Source organism: Nannospalax galili, unplaced genomic scaffold, assembly GCF_000622305.1.
Source record: "Nannospalax galili isolate Female #2095 unplaced genomic scaffold, S.galili_v1.0 scaffold630, whole genome shotgun sequence".
NCBI classification, from domain to species: Eukaryota; Metazoa; Chordata; class Mammalia; order Rodentia; family Spalacidae; genus Nannospalax; species Nannospalax galili.
Genome location: NW_008328084.1, coordinates 307,019 through 330,246, shown reverse-complemented (window position 1 = coordinate 330,246; position 23,228 = coordinate 307,019).

The window sequence follows — 23,228 nt, the reverse complement described above, 5'->3', positions numbered from 1 at the left end:
TGATCTCTGCATTTCTCTGCGTGACTTTTTAACATAACACAATGTCCCCCAGTTTCATATACAGTATGACAAATGAATGTGCTTTCTTCTAAGGTTAACTAGTACTTCATTGTGCATCTATACAATATTTTCTTTAATTATCAATGTATACTTAGATTTATTCTATATCTTAGCTACAGTGAAAAGTGATGTCTTAAACTTCAATGTGCAGAAGTCCTTTCCACACACTGATTTCATTTTTAACATTTCCAAAGTAATGACTTTGATGTATATTAGTGGTTCAAATTTTTTAATTTTGGAGGATATTCCTTAACTCTATTGTACTTGATTTACTGAGGCAGAATCTCTGACCAACTTGGAGCTCTCGAATTCCAGATAATCGAGCTAGCCATCTCGCCCAGGGATCGCTTGTCTCTGCCTCCAAAGTGCTGAGATGACAGGTGGCTACCATGCCTGCCTAGCATTTACGTGGGTTCTGGGAATCTGAACTCTGGGTACTCATGCCTACACAACAAGTGCTTTATCCCCTGAACTATTTTCACAACCCCTCTCTTGGGTTGTTATTGTGCTTTAACATGGTATGTGCCTCTACTCTGACTACTCACTACAAAGAAAAGCTCCTGAGGTCTCCCAAGGAATCCCAGTCTCTTCTCATCACATAATACCATGCCTCAGATTGGAGGCAAAGCCATGGCACCTTCATCACCACTTCATTATTTTAATTTGCTTTGAGAGGTTATCTTAGTGCCGTAAAGGAAAGAATATCACAATACAATTACTTCGAGACCCCTGTATCTCATAGGGATATCATAAGGATGCAGTAAGGTACTAGAAAATGAGCTGCTTGTGTGTGTTTGTGTGTGTGTATGTTATGTATGCACACATGCTTAGGTGGGTGTGTATGAACATGTGGATGCCATAGGAAAACATTGGGAGTCTTCTTCCGTTTTTCACTATCTTATTTTCCAAGACAGGACCCCTCACTGAACTTGAAGTTCACCATTTCTGTTAATTTGTTAGTCAGAGAGTTGCAGAGATTCTCCTGCCTCCATACACCACAGCTGGGATTACAGTTGTATATGGCCATGCCTGGCATTTGAAGATGCTGGGGATTTGAACTCAGGTTACCTTGATTTGCCAGCAAGTGCACTTACCCTTAAGGGAGTTTTTCAGCTACAAGACATGTTTTCCCTCTATAATATAAATTGAAAACACAACACATAGCTATAGCTCCCTGCTTCCTTCCTTCCTTCATTCTTTTCTTTCTTCCTTTCTTACTTTCTTCTTTCTTTCTTTCTTTCCTTCTTTCTTTATTTCTTCACATATATACACTCTTCAGTAAGCATTGATGCTCTAGGTTATGATATACAACAGTGAAAGCAAGCCATTATAATAATCACAACCATAACAAGTTCTATTCCACTAAATAGAGCAAAGACAAATATGTATGATATTTCAGATACTGATAAGAGATTGGAGGTGAACTAAGAAAAGACAAGAAGACAGAGAAAAGTAAATGATAATGTAGGGGGAGGATTTTGGATACAGTATGTAGAAATCAAGGAATCTTCACAGTCACAACCAAGAAATATATAAAGAATGAAGTGTGTAGAGGACCAAAGATAAGGGAAAATATTTTCACAAACTTCACCCACAGAATATCGTATTTAAATCCTAGATTATGAAAAATAATTATACATTCACACATCTGTATAAACATACACACACACGTACACACAGAGTTGAACATCTGTGTCTCAAATTAGTAGTATATATTTGGAAACTTGCAACTTACTTTCCCAAACACACAGACTCACACAGACTAGCTATAGACATTAGAAGTGCTAAAGGAGGGAATTCCTAGTTTCCTAGTGTAATGCTATTTGTGAGGGTTATGGGATCTCAAGAAGGGAATTTTTTGATGTTCTAAGGGACATGATCAAAATCACTTTATGGTAAATCGAGTTGCAGAAGTATATTACAGCATACACCACATAGCAAAAATATTTGGACAATTGATACTGTAGAGTTGTCAATTACGAGAACCCACATTGCCACTTTTTAAAATTCAAAAGTTATTTTTTATCAGATTTTGCAATGGTCATAAATTTATTTTCATCATATTTAGACACTTCCGCTATCTGCACCACTATTAATGCTCCCACTTGATGTCATGTACTCTGTCATATACATTAAAGCCCACTGAGTCAAGTTTGTGTCCCCAAATGCCCTTTGGTGTGGTGCAATCCACGGCAGCTTGGTAAACCTATATAGTGTTATATCCTTAATGAAAACTGGCTCTCCCTTTCCCAACAACTACTGGCTGTCAATAGTTACTCAGCTGAGGTTGGGATATCTCAAACACATCCCCATTTCTATGCTGGGATTTTGTCTGGCTTCAGGAAATCTGGGTCTTGTGCATTCTGTCAGCATTGCTGTGAATTCATATGAGTAATTATCCAGCTATCTGGAAAACTGTTTCCTTGAGGTCAGTCACCACATCTTGCTCTTACAATTTTCCTAATTCTTGAGCCTTGAGTGGACTAAGTTTGATATAAATGTCCTACTAAAGGAGAAGTGCCATGAAGTCTCTTTTTCTTTGCAATTTGATCAAATGTGGGTCTCTGGGTTAATCACAGTCTACTGAATGAGGAAACTTCTCTGGTGAGAGTTGAGAGAAGCACTGATATTTTTTCTGCACCCGTTCTGTGATGTTCTCCGAGATTTAGGTGTAGAAGGTGCATTGCATATATGTCACTTAAGGCTGGACACCTCACAGACATGTATTCCGTATGTTTGATCAGTTGTGGAACTTTGTAATAGTCTCCAGGTATTGTGAAAAAAAGCTTCTTGGATGAATGGTGAGAGGTACACTTGTCAGGCTTGTCTGGTGCTCTATAACAGCTTGTCCTAGCCTAGTCCAAGAGCAGTAGGATAGTGACTTGACGGGGTAGGTTAAGTGGGTGCTCAGGTCCAGCCCAAATCTGTCCTAGTTCTGGGGATCTCACTTTACCCCTTGCCAAACAAGTGGATAAAGGAGATGGATATTCTTAGTGCAGATAGATAAGACTTGTAGTATATGTCTTTCCAAGCAACATGGGAAATTCCTTTGGCTGAATTAGACTTCAGAGACCAAGTGCTATAGAATATGGAATGGAGGATATGCTCAGGAAATAGCAGAAGAAATAATGTGATCCAGAATCCCCTTAAACAGGTATTTTTTGGATTTAACTTTATCAAAGCAGGATTATGAGCTAGAAAATCAGTGTATTAATTTAGAGTGAAAATACTACTGTCAAATGATCAGTTGTCTTCATATTAGTCCTTTAGCATCTCAGGAAGTGGCATCAGATCCCTAGGAACTGGAGTTACACATATTTCTTAGCTACAAGTGGATGCTGAGAACCAAACCCAAGTCCTCTGCAGGAGCAGCCACTGCTCTTAGCCACTGAGCTATTTCTCCAATCCCCCCACATCTATTTCTGTCTTTATTATTAGTTCGTAAAGCTACCCCAAGCTCAGAAATTTTTTGCTGTCAATCTATTAATAAGCCCATATAAAGTATTCATTTCTATTATAGTGTTCCTTCAATTTGGTTAGTGTGTAGTTGCTAAGAAAAGATTATTAGCTTGAATTAATATGGCATAATAATCAAAATCAGGAAATCTAACACTGATGCAATTCTATCACCTAATTCAGAATCTACTTTCAAGTTTTGTGAATTATCCAAGTAATGTCCTGCATAGCTAATGTTTATTGGCCCAGGATTCAGTACATGACCACGCATCACATTTAGTTCTCATAGGAATTTGATATTCTCTAACCTGTAATAGTTCCTCCGCATTTTGATTTATTAGTCTTGACATTATCAAGTAATATGGCTAATTGTTTTCTAGATTGCCTAAAAATATTAGTTTGCCTGATGCTTCTTCATAATTAGATTTAGGACGTGTATTTCCTGAAGAGATACCACAGAAGTCATATTATGTCTTTCTCTGTGCACTATATCTTGTTGATGATGACATAAATGGAATTGACTTTTAAATTTTCATTTCAAAATTGTTTATTTAAAGTATATAAAGTATAATTGATTTTTGATATTTATGCCATATTCTTAGGACTTACTGGATTCCCTTACTAGTTTTTATAATTGTTTGTCAAATTATGACTTTCTGCACAAACAGTATCAGTTGCTATTTCTTTCTTCCTAGATTCTTTGCTATTTTTATAACCTTTTCTGAGCATCTTAGACCAAGTACAATCAATGTTAAGTAAAAATGAAAAAAATGAGCGCATTTGCTATGTTCCAAAGACATTGAATAACATTTAGTATTTTAGCATTTAGTGCAGCATTAGGTATAACTTATTTATTTTTAACGATGAAATTTAGTTTTATTTTTTCATCAGCAGCAGACGAGTGAATATACATATAATATTCAAGATACAACTAAGGAAAGAAATGGAGCTACAGCCCCTTTCGAACTCCCCATTTTATCTTGTAGCTATAATTTTTTGACTGCAAAGTCAAGGAAGTGTCATTTTCTTTTCATTCTGGGAGATGTAATAAAAAAGTGCTGAATTCTGATAAAATATGCTTGTATTGGAATAAACATATTGGAGACAGTCAACCAACATACTGGTTAATATTAACCAGGTTTAAAAATATTAACCTATCTTTGCATTAATATGATCAAGTCCAAGTTGTCTTTCTGTATTATCTTTTAATATCCTTATTGAATTATCTTTAATAATATCTTGTTACAAAAATTATGACATAAAATTTTTATGTTTGACTATATGAGGACTGTAAAACATAAAGTTCATTTTCAATATATTTTCATTGATCTTTATACCAGTGAAATGCTGACTTTGGAATGCAGGTAGTAGGGGAGTTGGAAATCTTGGGAACACTCAAAACAAATGAGAGTCACTTTGAAAAGGCAGGCCTGGGACCATCCCTCCATGCTGCCAACCCAGAGTAATTCTAGCTGATACCTGAACCCTGACCCACAGGTAGGTATGCAGCCTCAGAGCCCAACTCACAATCCAGACAATGACCTGTTCCTCCACTCAGCTGCCAGAATGACTTGAGTAACTCCTTTAGAACCCAGAGCCTCAGAGCGAGCACAGATTGTGATCCTTCCCTCTGAGCTACTGACTCAGGGACCACTTGCCAAACTCAAACTGTACCCAACCCTGAACCACAGGTAGATACTCAGCCCCAGAGTCCTGGCATAGCCAAAAATGTGATTCTTCCCTATGCACCATCTCCAGGACTGTGTGAATGGCTCCACAAGAACCTGAACCCCATGTGGATACGCAGCTCCAGAGCTGTGCCTGGAGTACAGACAGCGACCTCTCACAGGACCATGTGTGCCAAGGGAGATTAACCCCAGCACTGACACCAAAGGAGCATTTGTAGAACCCTGTGAGTCCTCCACAGACTTCTCATATTGGCAGTGAGAACTTCCCAACTCTACAGATTATTTTCTCCTGGGCTAAGAAGAGCACATATCACAAGTAGTGTGGGAAACATTTCTGACACCCCATTTGCACATCAACACAGTTACTCCAATATCCAAAACCAAGGACTATTCAGTTGATTCACACCTTTACAAGGTGAGGTAACAGCAAGCAAACATACAAACAGTCACTCGACAAATGTGAGACCAGTATCTATACCAAGAAATACCATCAACATCCTAACTCCAAATGCTTAGGTCACATCCCAAAAAAGAATATGAAAAAACCAAAACAATATGCTTCTTGCAGCAATCAGTACACCTATCAAAATATCTCCTGAGATGATCAACTTAGGCGATACAGAAGACACTGCTTTCAAAATAGCAATTATGGACATACTCAGTTAACTCAAAGAGGAAAGGCATAAATTCCAGAATGAAGTTGGTGAAAACACAGAAAAATGAAATAAAGAAAATAACTCCAGATATTAAAATATAATGTAGTAAAGAAATAGAATTTAGGAAAAAAAGCAAAACAGCAATAAAAGTTGAAAGGAGACATTCAATCTGCAAAATCAAACTTGGTGGAAAGTCTAAGCAATAGAATGGATCAAATAGAAGTGAAAATATCATGCCATGAAGATAAGATAGGGAAATTAGATCATTCCATCAAGGAAAATGTTAAATTAACAACAAAGAAACCCAGGAACGAATTTACGGGAACTCTGGGATAGTATAAAAATGAGCATAAACTCAGGTCCAAGACGCCATAGGTATTTTCAAGAAAATCATTGAACATAATTCATCAAATCTAAGGAACAATATGCCTATTATGTGCAAGAGGTATACAAATCACCAAATAGGACCAGAAAATAAATTCCCCATGTCACAAAATATTCAGAACGCTAAATATACAGAAGAAAGGAGAGTGAAAGCTTCTAGAGAGAAAGTCCAAATCACATACAATGGGAGGCCTATGAGACCTCATTGTAGATTTTGAAATCTCTGGGAGGGCACCACAACAAAATAACAGGATTTAATAAACATTGTTGAAAAATAACTCTTAATGTTAAGTGTCTTAATTCTCAATAAAATGATACAGGTTAATTGACTGGTTTAGAAAAGGATCATGTCCTTTTGCTGCCTCCAAAAATATGACTGACCATTAAAAATAGACACCACCTTAAGAATAAAAGGGAGGAAAAAGGAATTCCAAGCAAATGGAGCTAAGAAAAAAGCAGATGTTGCTATTGTAGTGTATGGTGGAATAGACTTCATACCAAAACTAGTCAGAAGGGATAGTAAAGGACATTTCATAGTCATTAAAGAAAAATCCGCTGAGAGGCTATGTAATCCTAAACATATGCACTAAACACAGGACACCCAATTTCATAAAAGAAACACTATGAGATTTAAAATCACATAATGAGTCAAAGGCAGTGATAGTGGATGACATCCAGATCCCATTCTCATCAACAGACAGGTTAATCAGACAAAAACTATATAGAAACACTTGCAAGTTAAATGACGTCACAAATTAAAATGGACCTAAGAGACTTTTACAGAACATTCTATGCAAACACCAATGAATAAATTTTCTTCTAGGCATTCCATGGAATTTTCTCCAAAATCAACCGCATATCAGGACACAAATCAAGTTTGAACAAATTTTAAAAGTTTGAAATAACATCCTGTATCCTATCTGACCAGAAAAGAATAAAGTTGGACACAACAAAAAGAGAAATGGGAAAACGTATGCAAACTGTTGAATCTAAAAAACACTATTGAATGAAAATTGGATCAAAAAGTAAATTTAAAAATTCCCAGAATTGAATACAAATGAAAGCACAGTATATCAAAATATATGGGACACAGGAAATGCAGTCCTAAGATGGGAGTTCATAGCATTAGGTGTCTACATCAAATAGCTTGAAAAGTTGCATAATAATAACTTAATCATGCACTTGAAAGCCTTAGAAAAACAATAGCAAGCCCCCCCCAAAAAAAAACCTAGATGAGAAGAGATAATAAAATTGTGGCTAAAATCAATCAAATACAAATGAAAAAAAATACAAATAATCAGTGGGATGAAGAGTGAGTTCTTGAATAGATTAACCAGATTGACAAACCTTTAGTCAATTTAACAGAAAGAAGATTCAATAAAATAATAGATGCAAAAGGGAAACGTTACAAGAGATACTGAAGATTCTCAGAGAACCAGAACTTACTTTGGTGGCCTGTATTCCACAAATTCTAAAATATAATGGAAAAGAATGAATTTCTAGACGTGTATGAACTACCAAAATTAATCCAAGATGAGATAATTTAAAATAAACCCATAAGATCAAGTAAGATATAAGCAATATTTTCAAATCTCCCAAGTTAAAAAGAAAATCCCAGGACATCATAGATACAATGATTAATTCTGTCAGATTTTCAAAAAAGAACAAATTTCAATACCCATCCAATACTGCAAGACAGAAGAGGAAGGGACACTTTCAAATCATTTTGATGAAACCACTATTAACCTGATACCAAAACCAAATACCAATCAAAAAGGAAAATTACTCTGATGAATATCGATGCAAAAATTATCAAGAAAACCCTTTCAAACTGAATGCAAGATAACATCAAAAAGATTATTTACCACAATAAAGTAGGCTTCATCCCAAAGATGCATGGATGATTCAACATGTATAAATCAATAAATGTAATCTTCCACATAATCAGACTCAAGGACTAAAACAAAATGATCATCTCATTAATTGCAGAAAAGGCCTTTGATGATATCCAACATCCAATCGTGATAAAAGTCATGCAGAATCCAAGGCTACAGCGGACATAATTCAACACAATACAGACAATATACAAAAAGCGCACAGCTAACATTATACTAACTGAAGAAAACCTCAAAGCATTTCTACTAAAATCAGGAACAAAAAAAGTTGTATATCTTCTATTTCTGTTGAATATATTGCCTGATGTTTTAGCTAGATCAGTAAAACAAATGAGGGAGATAAAGAGATACAAATTGCAAAGGAAGAAGCCAGATTACCCCTGTTTGCATATAATATGATTACATACATAAAAGACTATAAAGACTCAACCAGAAAACTCCTAAAGCTGATAAACACATTCAGTAATGTAAGAGGATACAAAATTTACATTTGAAAATCAGTAGCCTTCCTATACACAACCAAGAAACTTCCTGAGAATAAATCAGGGGAAAAATCAAATTCATGATAGCCTCAAAAAACATAAACTTGCATGGAACAAATCTAGCCAAAGAAGTGAAAGACCTGTATAATAAAAATTTTAAGACATTGAAGAAAGAAATTGAAGAAGATAGCAGAAGATGGAAAGATCTACCATGCTCATAGATCAGTAGGATTAATATTGTGAAAATGGCTATGCTATTAAAAGCAATCTAAAGATTCAATGCAGTCCTTATTAAAATTCACACGCAATTCTTCACAGATATTGAAAAAAGAATCTCAAATCTCATATGGAAACATAAGAAATCTATGATAGCCCAAACAATCCTGAATAGAAGAAGAGCTGCATGCATCACAATCCCTGATTTCAAGTGTATATACTACAGAGCTCTAGTAATAAAAATGACATGCCACTAACATAAAAATCAACACATTGATCAATGGAATAGAGTTTAGGACCCAGATTTGAGTCCATGCAGTTACAGTTACTTGATGTTTCACTAAGTGGCCCCAAACATACTTTGAACAAAAGACAGCATTTACAGTATATGGTGCTGGTCAAACTGGATAGCTATATATAAGAGAATGAAATTAGATATCTATATGTCACCATGATCAAGGTTCAATTCCAAGTAGATCAAGGACTTCCTCATAAGACCTGATACCCTGAAACTGATAGAGGGTAGTGTTGTGAATGCAGTTGAACATAAAGTCACAGGAACAGAATTTCTGAAAAAGACAGTGCAGGCATTAAGTTCAGCAATCAACACCTAGGAACTCATGGAACTAAAAAGCTCCTATACAGAAGAATAAATAATTATTTGAATGAAGAGGCAACCTATTGAATGGGGAGAAAGTTTATGAGCTAAACTTCTGACAGAGGGTTAATATCTAGAATAAGCAAAGAACTAAAAAATTCATAATAATAAACCACCCAATTAAAACTTGGGGAAAGGAGCTCAGCAGAGAGTTCTCAAAAGATGAAACTCAAAAGAATAAGGAATATGTTTATTGCTCTTAGGATGGTAGTCACAGTTTCATCTTGTGGGGGATCAACAGCTGTTTAATTGGAATTAAGGTCCACTCAATGGGAATGAACTCATGTGAAGTAGTATAAACATGGTCAAATATATGGCTGGAGAAGTCATAGATCCTAGAGGTAAAAACTACTTATCCCATAACTATAGGACAACATAATTTCTTACTTTATTCTAAATATGCATCTTTATATTTGCAGACAAACATACCTCTTGCCCACCATCAAAGAAGCTTCTTTTTGCAATAGATGGCAACTACTATGGAATTCCAGAACTGGTCAATATGGAGAGTGTGTGAGACACTTAATCGTAAGTGACACATCTTCAGTGCAAACTTTGCACTTAGGATGAATGGATCCCTTAACTCTCACTACAGAAGTTTCCATGTGCAGCAGATGGTGATTAACAGAGAGAACAAAAATTAGCCAATGTGCAGAGAACAAAAGGCTGCAGAGTGCTTATTCATGAATAGGACACCTATTTCAAACCTCTGCCTCCCAAGACACAGGGATCATGTGTAAGAGGAGACAGAAAGACTGTAAGAATTAGAGGTGTTTGATGACCACAAGGAAACAGTCTTCCAGACAGCTGGTCATTTACTCATATGAGCGCACAGCAATGTTGACTGCATGCACAAGTCTTATGTGAGCTCACATTGAACAAAAAAGTCCAGCAAAGACATGGCGAGGCAGGCAACAAATCCCATTCCAACCTAAGAAACTTAAAAATAAATTATTTATTATTTTTATTGTATGGGTATGAGTTACTGCCTGCATGTATGTAAGTGCACTTGTGTCGTGCAAGTCCCACGGAGATCATAAGAGGACATCAGACCCCCTGGAACTGGAGTTACAGATGGTTGTTAGCAACCATGTTTCTGTGGGGAACTATACCAAGGTCCTCTGCAAGAGAAGCCAGTGCCTTAACTGCTGAGTCATCTCTCCAGGCCCAACCTAACGAATTGATGGCTGAAGAGAGGTGGAAAAACTGTGTCTTATAGGTTTGGGACTCTTGGTAGGCCCAGTACATGGATCCACACTGAAGGGCACTGGGGGACCCAAATCTTGCTCTATAGGATATATATATATATATATTCATTCATTCATGGGTTCATTAAATTTGGTAGAGTATAGTTGGGTAAGGTATGGAGAGGGGAGTGTCTCTGAATGCCATCAAAATATATTGTATGAAAATTGCAAAATTTCATCAAAAATACAAAAGAAAATGCTAAATGTCATAAACTATTAGGAAAATGCAAATTAAAACTACATTCATTGAGATTTATCTTTACCAAAGCAGAATGGCTAAGTTCCAAAGAACAAACAAAAAAATGCTTGCAAGGTTTTGAGAAAGGGGAAAACTTCTTCACTGCTGGTGGGAGTGCAGAATGTTGCAGCTACTATGGAAATCTGTGCAGAGATTCCTCAAGAAGGTAGAAATAGGTCTACCACATGTTTCAGCCAAATCACTTTTGTGCACATACCCAAAGAACTCCATATTCTATTACAGAGATATCTGCTCATCTTTGCTCATTGCTGCTCTATTCACAATAGTTAAGATCTAGAAGCAACATAGGTATCGATCAAATGATAAATGAATAATGAAAAGTGGAACATTTACACCATGGAATATTATTCAAGTATTAAGAAAGTTGAAATTATGAATTTCACAGGTAAATGGATAGAACTGGAAACAATCATCCTGAGTCAGGTAACCCAGACCCAGATAAATGAACATTTTATGTTCTCACGCAAATTGGATGCTAGCTTTGAATCTTTAGATAGGTGTGTTTCAATTTGAAAATCCATAGATGTCAGGAAACTAGAAAGGGTCCATAGGGGGAGGCTTCTTCGAAGGGGACAGAGAATACAGTTTTATAAATGGGGAAAGGGGAGCAATGGAATATGAAGATTTATATAGGGTGGGGAAGGTAGGGCAGGGTAGAAAAGGGTTTAAGGGGGAATAACTAACACTAATGACCTTTTGAAAAAGTCAAATGGAAATTTATCACTGTAGAAGCTTCGTAAAGTATTTACATATGCAATATAAAAATAATTTAAATGGTGTCACCCCATAACAGGGGCCAGTTCCCCAGAGACACCATAGGTTAACAAATAAAAATCCCAATACTAGGAATGGGATTCCTTTTTGGAAAATTTTGACTAGGGGTGATCTCATAGACCCTCACACAATACTGGCTATTGCTATTGCTCTTGGTTACTCGTAAGAGCTTAATGGTAAAACCTTATTGCTGAAGATACTATGTATGTTGTATTAGTCACTTTTCTCTTGCTCTGATAGAAACACTGACCAAAGCAATTTATATAAGGAAGAGTTTGATTGAGCTTACAGTTCCTGAGGAATTACAGTCCATCATGTGAGGGAGGCATGGTGACTGGTGGTGGCTGGAGTAGGAGCAGTAGAAGTGAAGCTCTCACATCATCGTGCAGGCACAGGAAGCGAGAGACTGACTGGAGATCTGACCAGGCTTAAGAACTCTGTAAGCCCACCCTTAGTGACATGCTTCCTCCAGGATATCCACACCTTCTGAAACTCCCCAAACAACGCAATCATCTGGGGACAAAATGTCCAAACACTTGGAGCCTATGGGGGACATTTTCATTCAAACAATCACATTTGTGTAATATTTTTAAAAAATTTTTGAAAGCCATAATTCTTTTTCAATGAAGTCTTAGAAAGAATTTTAAAAGAAAAAGGGGTGAAAGAATTACTGCTCTAGTTTAGCAGGTGAAAGGGTCAGACTATTTTTCTGTCACTTCTCCACAATATTTGTGAGTCTCAGAGGTCTTCCCTCAAACTCATAAAGCTCTATATGACACAATTTTATTTACCCTGTTTTCCATAATATAGCCACAACTATTCATGGTGCCCTTCTCCATTATTTTCAATTTAAGCCCCTGTGTTACTATATTTCTCCATAGTGCCATCAAAATGTTAAAAGATGACTTCAAAGTGTTCCTTTGTCATTTCACAATGACCCATTTTGACGTCACAATGCTCCAGTATTTCAACATTATTGCCCCATGTTTTATTATATTGCTCCACAGTGCCATCAAAATATTTCAATATGACTTCACACTGTTCCATTGTGACATCACAATGTAACAATATTACTTCACAATCTGACATCACAATACTGCAATTTGCCAACACTATTGCCCCATGTGCCATTCTATTGCTCCAATGTGCCATCACACTGTTACAATATGACTTCACAATGCTCCATTGCAATGTCACAATGCTCCAAAATGACGTCACAATGCTCCAGTATGCCAACACTATCACCTCATGTGCATTCAATTGCTCCAATATGACATCACAATGTTACAATATGACTTCACAATGCTCCAATCTAACATTACAATGCTCCAACCTGCCAACACTATGACCCCATGTGCCATCACCATGCTCTATGGTGCCATCACAATGTTAAAATATGACTTTACAGTGTTCCATCTTGATATCACATTGCTCCAATGTGACATCCTTATTCTCCAGTGTGCCAAAACTATCTCCCTGTGTACCCTTATATTGCTCCAATATGCCATGATAATGTCACAGTAGGAATTCTAATGTTCCAAATGAGACATCACAATGCTCCAATGTAGTAATAGTATCGCCTCATGTGCTTATATTGCCCCAATGTTCCATGACAATATTACAATATGACTTCACAGTGTTCCATTGTGACATCACAATGCTCCAATATTCCAACACTATTGCTCCATGTGTTATTATATTGCTCCACAGTGCCAGCAAAATGTTACAAGATGAATTCACAATATTCTTTTGTCATTTCACAATGCTCCATTTTGATGTCACAATGCTCCAATACTATTGCCCAATGTGCCTATATATTGCTCCATAGTGCTGTCAAAATATTACAATATGAATTTACGGTGTTCCTGTGTGACATCACAATGCTCCAATGTAACACTATCGCCCCATGTGCCAATTTCTTGTTTCAATGTGACATCACAATGCTAACCTATAACTTCTCAGAATTCTTTTGTGACATCACAATACTCCAATGAGTCAATACTATCACATCATGTGCCAATATCTTGCTCCAATATGCCATTAAAATGCTACCATATGACTTTTCAATGTTCCGTTATAACACCACAATGCTCCAACGTGCTAACACTATGGTCCCAAATGTTCCATCACATAGTTACAATATGACTTCACAATGTTTCATTGTTACATCACAATGCTCCTTTGTGTCATCACCGTGTTACAGTATGACTGCAAAGTGTACCAATGTGCAATTACAATGCTCTAATGTGACATTACAATGCTTTAATCTGCCAACACCATAGTTCCATGTGCTAGTATGTTGCTCCAATATGCCAACAATGTTACAATATGACTTCTGAATGTTCCCTTGTGACATCACAATGCTTGAATGTGACCTCACAATGCTCCAATATGCCAACACTATTGACCCACGTGCCATTATATTGCCCCAATTTGGCATCACAATGTTACAATATAACTTCACAATGTTACCTTTTGACATCACAATGCAGCAATATTTCAAAACTATTGTCCCATGTGTTATTATATTGCTACATTGTGGCATCAAAATATTAAAATACGACTTCACAATGTTCCATTGTGACAATACAATGCTCCAATGTCCCAAAGTATATCCTCATGTACCAATATATTGCTCCAATGTGCCACCACAGTGTAACAATATGACTTCAAATGTGCATCACAACACTGTTGCCCCATGTACCAATCTATTGCTCCAATGAACCATCACACTGTTAAAATATAACTTCACAATGCCCTATTGTGAAGTCACTATGCTCCAATGTGATGTCACAATGCTCCAATGTGCCAACACTATCACCACATGTGCTATCATATTGCTCCAACATGCCATCGCAAGGTAAAAATATGAATTAAAAATGTGACATCACAATACTGCAATGTGCGAACACTATTTCTCAATGTGCCATTCTATTGCTTCAATGCGCCATTGCACTGTTACAATATGACTTCAAAATGCTCCATTGTGACATCATGATGTTCCAAGGTGACATCACAATGCTCCAATATTCCAACACTATTGCTCCATGTGATATGATATTGCTACATAGTGCCATCAAAATTTTACAAGATGACTTAACAGTGTTTCTTTGTCATTTCACAATGCTCGATTGTGATGTCACAATGCTCTGGTCTGCCAATAATATTGACCCATGTGTCTATACATTGCTCCATAGTGCCATCAAAATGTTACGATATGAATTGACTATGTTCCTTTGTGACTTCACAATGCTCCCATGTAACATTAATGCCCTATGATGCCATCACGATGTTAAAATATGACTTTACCGTGTTCCATTGTGACATCACAGTGCTCCAATGTGGCATCCAATTCTCCAATGTCCCAAAACTATCGCCCTGTGTCCCAATATATTGCTCCAATATGCCATCAAAATGCTACAATATGACTTTTCAACGTTCTGTTATAACATCACAATGCTCGCTAACCTATGACTTCTAAATGTTCCTTTTTGACATCACAATACTACAATGAAGCAATACTGTCACTGCATGTGCCAATATAATGCTCTAATATGCCATCAACAATATGACTTCACAGTGTTTCATTGTTACATCACAATGCTCCATGGTGCCATAACTGTATTACAATATGACTGCTGCTACAATATGACTTTTCAATGTTCCATTATAACATCACAATGCTCCAATATGCTAAAACTATGGTCTCAAATGTGCCCTCATAATGTTACAATATGACTTCACAGTGTTTCATTGTTACATCACAATGCTCCATGGTGCCATAACTGTATTACAATATGACTGCAAACTGTACCAATGTGCAATTACAATACTCCAATGTGACATCACAATGCTTTAATCTGCTAACAACATAGATCCATGTGCTAGTATATTGCTCCAATATTCCATCCCAATGTTCCATTGTAACATCACAATTATCTAGTGTGACGTCACAATGCTCCAATGTGACATCACAATATTCCAATTTGACACTCAGAGTATCACAATATGACTTCACAATGTTCAATTTTGACTTCTCAATTCTTTCATATGACATCACAATGCTCAAATGTGCCAACACTATCTCCCCAAGTACCATTATATTGCTCCAGTATGTCATCAAAATGTTACCATATGCCTTCACAATGTTCCCTTGTCACATCATAATCCTTAAATTTGACATCACAATGCTCCATGATGCCATCACAATGTTACAATATGACTTCACAGTGTTCCATTTTGACTTCACAATGCTCAAATGTGATGTCACAATGATTCAATGTGCCAACACTATGGTCCCATGTGCCATCTCAATGCTCTATTGTGCCATCACAGTGTTAAAATATGACTTTACAGTGTTCCAGTGTGACATCACAGTGCTCCTTGTGACATCACTATGCACAATTCTGTCATTACGAAGATTAATTGTCTGTTCACCATGCTCAATAGGCAAACACAGTGCTCAATGTCCCCTCACAATCCCCCAAAGTGACATTACAATGTACCATGGTGCCATCACAACGTCACAAAATGACTTCAAAATGTTCCATTGTGACATCACAATGCTCGATTGTGCCATTACTATGTTACAATGTGACTTCACCATGTTTCATTTTGACATCACAATGCTCCATGTGCCATTACATGGCTCCAATGTGCCATCACAATGTTACAATATGAAATCACAATGCTCCAATGTGCCATCACAATGTTACATTATGACTTCACAGTGTTCCAATGCAACATCACAATGCACATTGTTACATCACTATGGGCAATTGTGTCATTACCGTGATCGATTATCTCATCATCACGTTTAATATGCAAACATGGTTCCCAATGACCCCTCACTTTCCCCCATGTGATGTTATAATGCTCCATGATGCCATCACAATGTTACAATATGACTTCAAAATGTACCATTGTGACATCACAATGCTCAATGTTGCCATTACAATGTTAAAATATCATTACACAATGTTCCATTTCAACATCTCAATGTTCCAATGGGCCAACACTATCGCCCGATGTGTCATTATATTGCTCCAATGTGCCATCACGATGTTACAGTATGACTTCAAAATTTTCCTTTATTTTATCACAATGCTCCAATGTGACATAACTATTCCCCAATGTGCCATTATATTTCTCCAATGTGCCACCACAATGTTACACTATGAAATCACAATGCTCCAATGTGCCATCACAAAGTTCCAATGTGCCAACACTATCTCCCCATGTGCCATTATATTGCTCCAATATGCCATCACAATGTTACAATATGAATTCACAATGTTTCATTGTTAAATCACAATGCGCCTTGGTGCCATCACTGTGTTACAATATGAATGCAAAATATACCAATGTGCAATTACAATGCTCTAATGTGACATCACAATGCTTTAATCGGCCAACAAAATAGGTCCATGTACTAGTATATTGCTCCATTATGCCAACAATGTTAAAATATGACTTCTGAATGTTCCCTTGTGACATCACAATGCTTGAATTTGACATCACAATGCTGAATATGCCAACACTATTGACCCATGTGCCATTATATTGCATAATATGCCAACACTATCGACCCACGTGCCATTATATTGCCCCAATTTGGCAACACAATGTTACAATAAAACTTCACAATGTTATATTTTGAAATCACAATGCTCCAATATTTCAAAACTGTTGTCCCATGTGTTATTATATCCCTCAATTGTGGCATCAAAATGTTAAAATACGACTTCACAATGTTCCATTGTGAGAATACAATCTTCCAATGTGCTAATCTATCTCCCCATGTGCCATTATATTGCTCCAATGTGCCATCATAATGTAACAATATGATTTCAAAATGTGACATCACAACACTGTTGCCCCATGTCCCATTCTATTGTTCCAATGAGGCATCACACTGTTAAAATATTACTTCACAATGCCCCATTGTGAATCACTATGGTACAATGTGACATCACAATGCTACAATGTGCCAACACTATCGCCACATGTGCCATTATATTGCTCCAACGTGGCATCACAAGGTAACAATATGACTTCAAACTGTGACATCACAATACTGCAATGTGCGAACACTATTTCCCCATGTGCCATTCTATTGCTCCAATGCGCTATCACACTGTTACAATATGACTTCAAAATGCTCCATTGTGACATCACAATTTTCCATGGTAATATCCCAATGTTCTAAAATTCCAAAACTATTGCTCCATGTGTTATTATATTGCTCCATAGTGCCATCAAAATTTTATAAGTTCACTTCACAATGTTCGTTTGTCATTTCACAGTGCTCCACTGTGACATCACAATGCTCCAGTATACCAATACTATTGTCCATGTGTCTATACATTTTTCCATAGTGCCATCAAAATATTACAATAAGAATTCACTGTGCTCCTTTGAGAAATCACAAATATGCCATTGTAGTGTTTCAATGTGCCATCACAATGCTAACCTATGATTTCTCAGTGTTCCTTTGTGACATCACAGTACTACAATGAGCCAATACTATTGCCCCATGTGCCAATATATTGCTCCAATATGCCATGAAAATGCTACAATATGAATTTTCAATGTTCAGTTATAACATCACAATGCTCCAATGTGCTAACACTATGGTTTCAAATTTGCCATCATAATGTTACAATATGACTTCACAGTGTTTCATTGTTACATCACAATGCTCCATGGTGCCATCACCATGTTACCATATGGCTACAAATTGTAGCAATGTGCAATTACAATGCTCCAATGTGACATCACAATGCTTTAACCTGCTAACAACATGGGTCCATGTGCTAGTATATTGCTCCAATATGCCATCACAATGCTCCAATGTGACATCACAATATTTCAATTTGCCATTCAGAGTGTTACAATGTGACTTCACAATGTTCAATTTTGAATTCCCAATGCTTTAACATGATATCACAATGCTCCAATGTGCCAACACCATCTCCCCAAGTACCCTTATATTGCTCCAATGCGTCATCACAGTGTTACTATATGCCTTCACAATGTTCCCTTGTCACATCACAATCCTCAAAAGTGACATCACAGTGTTCCATGGTGCCATCACAATGTTATAATATGACTTCACAGTGATCCATTTTGACTTCACAATGCTCAAATGTGACATCACAATGATTCAATGTGCTAATGCTATGGTCCCATGTGCTATCTCAATGCACTATGGTGCCATCACAATGTTACAATATGATTTCACAATGTTCCCTTGTGACATTACAATGCTCCAATATGACTTCACAATGCTCCAATGTGACATCACAATACTTCAGTGTTCCAACACTATTGCATCATGTCCCATCACAATGCTCTATGGTGCCATCACCATAGAAAAACCACAATTCTCCAATGTGCCAACACTATCTCCCCATGTGCCATTATATTGCTGCAATGTGCGATCACAATGTGACATTATGACTTCTTAATGTTCCATTTCGAAATCACAATGCTCCAGTGTGATATCACAATGCTCTATTGTGATTTCACAATGCTCAATGTGACGTTACAGTCCTCCAATGTGACATCATAATGCTTCAGTGTTCCAACACTATTACTTCATGTGCTATCACAATGCTCTACGGTGCCATCAAAGTTTTAGAATATGACTTCACAGTGTTCCATTGTAATATCACAGTGATCCTGTGTGACATCACAATGCTCAAATGTGACATCACAGTGCTCCAATGTGCCATCACAATGTTCCAGTATGACCTCACAATGTTCCAATGTCATTTCACTATGCTTCAATGAGAAACAACAATTCTCCAATGTGCCAACTCTATCTCCACATGTACCATTATATTGCTGCAATGTGCGATCACAATGTGATATTATGACTTCTCAATGTTTCATTTGGAAATCACAATGCTCCAGTATGATATCACAGTACTCCATTGTTCCAAAAAAATTGCCCCATGAGAGATTATATTGCTCCAGTGTGCCATCACGACGTTACAATATGACTTCACAACCTTCCATTGTGACATCACAGTGATCCAATGTGACAACAAATTCTCCAATGTGATATCACAATGCTCCAAATTGCCATCACAATGTTACAATATGACTTCACAATGTTCCATTGTGACATCGCAATGCTCATTGTGCTAACACTATGCACACTTGTGTCATTACAATGATCCATTGTGTCGTCATTATGCTCAATATACAAACAAGGTGCTCAATATACCCTCACAGACCCCCAGTGTGGCCTCACAGTGAACCATGGCGCCATCACAATGCTACAATATGACTTATTAATGTTCCATTGTGACATCACAATGTTCCAATGTGACATCACAATCATCCAGTGTGCTAACGCTATGGACCCAAGTGCCATTATTTTCCTCCAATGTTCCATCAAAATGTTACAGTACCAATTCACAATGTTCCATTGTTACATCACAATGCTCCTTGGTGTCATCACTATGTTACAATATGACTTCACAATCCTCCAATATGAAATTACAATACTGCAATATGACATCACAATACTCCAATGTGCCAACACTGTCATCTCATGTCCCATTATAGTGCTCCAATGTCCCATCACAATGTTACAATATGGCTTCTCAATGTTCCATTGTGACATCACCATACTCCATTGTGACATCACAATGCTCCAATGTCCAGCACTATTGCCCCATATGCAGTATATTGCTACAGTTTTTCATTACAATGTTACAGTATGACATCACAAAGTTCCATTGAAACACCACAATGCTCCAATGTGCTAATAACTTCGCCCCATGCGCCTTATATTTCTCCAATGTGACATCACAGTGTTACAATATGAATTCAAAATGTTCCATTATTACAAAACAATCCTCCAGTGTGACATAACATGGTTCCAATGTGCCAACAGTATCGCCCCTTGTGACATTATTTTGGTCCAATATGCCATCACGATTTTTGAATATGACTTCAAAATGTTCCACAGTGATATCAGAATCCTCCGTGGTAACATCACAATATTACAATATGATTTCACAGTGTTCCATTGTGACATCACAATGCTCCAATGTGCTAACACTAACCCCAAAAGTGCCATTAAATTGATCAATTGTGCCATCACAATTTTATAATGACTTCGCAATTTTCCATTGTGCCATCACAACTCACCTGTATGCCATCACATTGCTCATTGTGCCAACATGATGTGAAATTGTGTCATTACCTTGATCCATTGTGTCCTCATCATGCTCAATATGCAAACACAGTGCTCAATGTCCCCTCACAATCCGCAAATTTGACCACACAATTCTCCATAGTAATAACACAATGTTAAATATGACTTCCCATTGTTCCATTGTGACATTACAATGCTCCAATGTGCCAATGCTATCTCCCCATGTGCCACTATATTGCTCCAATGTGCCATCACAATGTGACTTCACAATACTGGAATGTGCCAACACTTTTGCCCCTTGTGCCATTATATTGCTACAATGTGACACCACAATGTTACAATATAACTTCACAGTGTTCCAATGTGACATAACAATGCTGCAATATAACAAGACTACCTCCCCACATGCCTTTATATTGCTCCAAAGTGCCATGGACATGTGACAATATGACTTCACAGTGTTCCATTGTAACATCACAAGCCTCATTGAGCCATCACTATGCACATTTGTGCCATTACAATGATACATTGTGTCGTCATTATGTTCAATATGCAACATGGTGCTCAACATCTCCTCACAGTCCCCCAAATGTGACCTCAAAATGATCCACGGTGCCATTACAATGTTACAAGAAGACGTCATAATGTTCCATTGTGACATGACATTGCTCTGTGGAGCCTTCAAATTGTTGCAATATGACTTCACAATGTTCCATTGTGACATAACAATGCTCCAATGTGAAATCACAATTCACCAATGTGCAAACACTAACCCCACATTATTGCTCAAATGTGCCATCACAATTTCACAATATGACTTCTCAATGTTCCATTGTGCCATCACAACGCACCTATATGCCATCACAATGCTCATTGTGCCAAGGTGATGCGTATTGTGTCATTACCATGGTCCCTGTGTCATCATCATGCTCCATATGCAAACACGGTGCTCAATGTCCCCTCACATTCTGCAAATTTGAACCCCTCACAATCCAGAAATTTGACCACACAATACTCCATAGTACCATCACAATGTTACACTAGGACTTCACAATGTTCCACTGTGACATTGCAAAACTCCAATGTGCCAACACAATCTCCACATGTGCCATTATATTGCTCCAAAGTGCCATCACACTGTAACAATATGAGTTCACAATGTGACATCACAAACTGCAATGTGCCAACACTATTGCCCCATGTGCCATTCTATTGCTCCAATGTGCCATTACAATGTTTCAATATGATTCACAATGCTCCATTGTCAAATCACAAAGATCCAATGTGACATCACAATGCTCCAATGTGCCATTACTATCGCCACATGACCCATGCTATTGCTCCAATGTGCCATCACAATGTGATAATGTGACTTCATAATGTTCCATTGTGACCTCACAATATTCGATTGTGACTTCAAAGTCCTAAAATGTGACATGAAAATCCTCTAATGTGAAAACTGTATCACCTCGTGTACCATTATATTGCTCCAATGGGACATCACAATGTTACAATATGACTTCAAAATGCTCCAGTGTGACATCACAATTCTCTAATGTGACACCATCTCCCCAAGTACCATTATATAGCTATAATATGTCATCACAATGTTAAAATATGCCTTCACAATGCTCCCTTGTCACATCACAATCCTCAAATGTGACATCACAATGCCCGTGGTGCCATCACACTGCTACAAAAGGAATTCACAATATTACATTGTGACTTCACAATGCTCCAATGTGACATCACAATGCTTCATTGCGCCAACACTATCGCACCATGTGAATTCAAAATGTTCTATGGTGCGATGACAATGTTACAGTATGACTTCACAACATTCCATTGGGAGATCACAATGCTCCAATGTGGCATCACAATGCTTCAGTGTTCAAACATTATCGCTTCATGTGCCATCACAATGCACGATGGTGCCATCACAATGTTACAATATGAATTCACATTGTTCAATTTTGATATCAAAGTGATCCAGTGTGACATCACAATGCTCAAAGGTGACATCACAGTGCTCCAGTGTGCCATTACAATGTTCCAATATGAGTTCAAAATGTTCCAATGTGATTTCACTATGCTTCAATGTGACATCAAAATTCTCCAATGTGCCAACAGTATCTCCCCATGTGCAATTATATTCCTGCCATATGTGATCACAATGTGACAATATGACTTCTCAATGTTCCATTGGGAAATCACAATGCTCCAGTGTGATATCACTATGCTCCAATGTTCAAACACTATTGCCCCATAAGTGATTATATTG